Here is a 4,718-nt window from a genome sequence, read left to right as displayed (position 1 = left end):
ACTCCGAGGGCCGTGGGGATGGTGAGGGAGCATGTTATACCACTGTGCATGGGGTGCCCAGAAGCTGAAGCCGACGTGATGACGACTAAGAAATGTAATCCTGGACAGAGGAAAGCTTGAGACACACGAGAACAGCAAACAGGTGAGGAGTCAAGGTAACATCTGTCCTGGATTCCCAAGCCATTGTATCGTATTGTCTAGTCAAATAACACCATAAAATGTGACTCTCTCCAAAAGGCTGTTCAACTCAGTGGGTGGGCACTATGCCATTCGTCCTGTTGGGGCAAACACCATGTGAACAAAGATCAGTGGCTGACTGGGAGGGCTGGCTGAGGGCAACCAGGTCTGTCTGGGCAGAGGTGTGGGGGTGGGGACAGGGACACTTGCTAAACTGCCTCAACCAAGTCACCACCATGTGACAAAGCCCTGAAGGACAAAGGACTCTGCCCAATGCCGGGAACAACTTGTGTTTCTTTCCAAGAGACCCCAGCAAAAAGTAACAGCAGCGTGTGCGCGCCCTTCACAACCAGAGCAGCTTGAGGTGCCAATGGCTGCCCTTGCTTTCTCCCTCCCAAGGTGGCTGGAAGCCAGTGCTGGGCCTGGGAGGCGGCACGGGGCGGGGGTGGACAAGAGGCGTGTGGGAGTTACAGGTTATTTGCCAAGCCTACTGGACTGCTAGCACATTTAACATCCTCCACTGCTGTGGAGTACAGAGAAAAAAGTATGAAAAATCAGGTACACCAGCGGTCCAATTTTTTCAAGCCGTTTACATATGGTGATTATTTGCAGTGCAAAGTCAGTTGCAGGAGTCATTTAGAGCGTTTCCCAGATGCACTAAAAACTCCTTGTCTCCAAATTGGTGGAGAAAGAGTGGAATATTTAATGTGAAATGTCATTATCTTCAAATCCTAAATGTTTTCCTCTTGTGCACATCAGCGATGAGGTGGGGGTGGAGGTGCCACAGCAGGGTCTCAACTGGGGAGGGAGCAGGGATAACAAACAAACAGTCCCAATACTCGGAATTGCCAACCAGAAAGCTTTTATCCAGGGCAGCCTCACATGCCGCTTGGAGTGAGGCCCAGTCTCCCTGCACCACACAGGCGCTCCTTTTCAGGGATGCCCGGTGGCCACTCCTGGGATGACCTTCACGTGATATAAATCATGCTGCCCAACAAGCAGGAGAGGCGGACCTGATCAACTTTTGCTTAAAATATCATTTCTGCCTGCTGCCACCCCCTTCCATAGAATCTCACATCGACTCTCTGGGAATTCCATCTTTTTAATATTTGTTATTTCAAAACACTCATTTAGCTCTTTAGAGGATTTTATACCCATGTAAGGAAAACAGGTGATTGCTGTGAATTGAACTGTGTCCCCCCAAATTATGTATTGCATACCCTAAACTCTCTGCTCTGGGTGCTAATCCCATTTGGGAATGGGTAATGTTTGCCATATTTGTGAGGCAGCACCCCCACAGATACAATGCATGTGCACAGGTAAAGCGTGGAAGAGAACAAATACGTCAAAAGGTTCTGGCATTCTGTGCTGATGCATATGCCATGACACTTCCACAAAGAATTTTGACCTCCTTCACCCCCATTCCAATAGTCTGAAAATGTTACATTTGATCCTATTGGCACTAAAGGGATACGTCGTAAGGAAGTCGGCTAGTAAGGAAGTCGGCTAGTATCCCGGTCATGGGAAATAACCATGGAGACTGTGTTCCTTCTGGGGGCGTTTGTGGCCAAGCCTGAGAGCAGTGGACTTCCTTATAGCTGATCTGTGCCCAGAGAGGCCACACGGCAGTGGCCCTGCGTGAAGCAAGTGGCAGAGCACTGTAGGTGCAGGCACGCCCTTGATCCAGTCCTGTGGAATCCCCGGGCAGTTAGGTGAACCCATCTCACCCAAGCAAATGGCTCAAGACCCTCAGTTCTCATGCCCACCCTGTGGGAGACTCAAACACCCTAACTCCAAGTCAATAGGCACCAAGGCAGCCTGACCAGCACCCTTTGGACAAGAAAAAGAAATGGAAACTGAAGGCAGCAGCAAGGGAAACGTATAGGGAAAGTGTACCTGTGACAATAACACGCAGAGGCTTGTATACAAAACAATACGGCTGTTTGCACAAACACATTAGTTGATATTTGCCATTATCAAGTTACTTCTCAATGTAAAAGAGTATGTGGGGAGGGAGAGGAGAAGACATCATTTCCTACCTCTCAAGGAGGTATAGCTCTTAACTATAGTATTTCAGTAGTTCACTCTCAGTGTCTATCAGAAATCATTTTTAATTGTTCACTTCTGTCTTGGAATGTATTATGACCAGATGTTACATAATAAGGGAGCCCTGGTGATTCAGTGGGAAATCACTCACGTGCTAACTGAAAGGTCAGTAGTTCAAATTCACCAGCTGCTCCACAGGAAAAAGACGTAGCCATTGAGGCTTCAGTAAAGATTACAGCCTTGGAAACTGCGGTAGTTACTTAATTTCATGTCAGCTTGATCTATAGAAGTGCAGGGTTGGAGTCTAGCCTGTCAATCAGGTCGCAGCCTGATGATAGTGTTCAGTGCACTTGCATTCAGAAAGACTTGCTGAAAGAACTGTTGGCAGACTGTAGCAGGGAGAAGGAGCCATTGACCCTTTTGAATTTTGAACTAGTGGTTTGCTCCTGAAGCTGGAAAAATCTAGAGCCCTGAAGGAACTCTCCTCTCTAGGACTGAATGTTAAAGAGAGCCTGTGGGCAGCCCCAAAAGCTGACGAGCTCTCTATTGCTATGCTTCTCCCATGTCCACCTGGATCCACTTGTGGAATGGACACGGGAGAAACACAGCAATAGAGAGAAGGGTTGAGTCGGGTCACTGATACCCGTGGACCTGCTTCACAGGGACCAGAGAAGACAAGAGCAGGTTGACTGGTCTGAAGTTCATGAACTAGCCCAAAGGGGCTACAGTTGATGAGAATTTGTGACAGGGCCCATGGTCAAAAGGTGAGGTGGCCAATGGGCACCCTGATGAGGCTAAGCACTGTGGCCCACACTGAGTTGACCAGAACCCAACCTGATGAAAATAAGAGGCTTGAGCCTGTGTCATTCGGGCCTGGCCTCCTCATAAGGAGGATTCTGTGATCTTTCTTCTCTTTCTCTCTCTCTCTCTCTCTCTCCTCACTCTCTTCTCTCTCTCTCTCTCCCGGTGAGCCACTCTGAGACCCGCTAGCCCTGTGATGTGGCCACTGCCATTGGATGCGCACAGCTCTGCACATACCCACCCGCCTATGATCTTCCTGCATTCTGTATCACTGCATGTGGCTGTGATCTGAAGAGGGACTTAAGGACTAGTACTGGACTTATGGACTAGTGACCCACAGGGGCAGTTCTACTCTGTTCTATAGGGTCATTGTAAGGTAGACTCTACTTGACAGCAAGGGGTTTGTTTTTCTTTTTTCTTTTTTTTCTTGCTGTTATAAAAGGGAAATAATTGCATAAACAACTGCAATGCTCCTTCCACAGTTAAAGCTTGACTGTGTCTCTGGGTATTGAAAACTCCAGCAAGAGAAGTGAACTGGGAAGACAGATCATAGAAGGCCAAAGCTTTTCTATAAGACTTTCATTAAAACATGAAGAATATCATTAGAGCTGTCCAAACACTTGTAATTTGAAGGTTTAATCACCTTCCAAGAGTGGAAAGTGAACATTAAAGTTTTTTCCTATAAAAGACATGTTAACCTGAACAATAGTGTACATTTGAGTCACTGCAGTATGTGAAGCATATTCAGGTACACTCACTGAATCTACAAAAATGTGCCACAAAGCAGGTGCTGTTACCATTTTATCACCTCCATTTTAGAGAAGGGCAAACTGAGGCTTATGCAAGCGATCTGCTCAAAGTTAAACAGTTGGTTAGGCAGCTCTTAAAAGTCCTGCTCTCAGTCACCTGTCAGTTAAAACTTAAACGATCCTTTTTAAAAGGTGGCACTATTTCCTCTCTGTGCTGTTTCATCTATCTGGAAAGGAAGTCTGAAACAAGTCAGGCACCAATCTAAACAGCACTTCAGTGGCGGCACAGCAAGATCAACTGCACAGAATAGTTCACAAAGACGAGGTTCTACATCCTACTTTGTGACCAGCATCTAGGCCTTAAAAGCTCATGAGCAGTCATCATTAGGCCAATTACTGGCCTCTCTCCATCTGGAGGAAAGAAGAGTGATGAAAACTGAAAGACATATGGAAATACTTAGCCCAGTGGGCTAATGGATCATGCAAACATCAGTCTCCACAACCCAGGGGCCAGAAGAACTAGATGGTGCCTGGTTACCACCACCACTGCTCTGAAAAGGGGTCACATTACAAGGTCTTGGATAGTGTGGAGGGAAATGTGGAAGAGAACTCAAAACCATAAAAGACTAGGTTTACTGGCCAGATCGAGGCTGTAGAACCCCCAAGATGATGGCCCTCAGTCACCCTTCAGGAGTGGAACTGAATTCCCCTCCACGTTAGAAAAATCAACCACTGAAGACCAAAAGGGCAGCACTTGCCCAAGGACAAAGTTCCAAAAGTTAGGGAAGGAGAAGGAGTGGAGACAGGAAACAGGCAGGAAGGGGGCTAGGTGATGGTACACTGACACAGTATGTGTATTGACTGTGGAATGTACAAGTGATGCTCTGTTCTGTACTGCACACCTTCACCTAATTCATAACTAGCCTTTTTTTTTGCGGGGGGGGG

This window comes from Echinops telfairi, unplaced genomic scaffold (genome assembly GCF_000313985.2).
Source record: "Echinops telfairi isolate 266 unplaced genomic scaffold, ASM31398v2 ScPeMD7_5592;HRSCAF=6446, whole genome shotgun sequence".
Taxonomy (NCBI): domain Eukaryota; kingdom Metazoa; phylum Chordata; class Mammalia; order Afrosoricida; family Tenrecidae; genus Echinops; species Echinops telfairi.
The sequence above is the reverse complement of the archived record's forward strand: the minus strand, read 5'-3'. Positions refer to the sequence as shown.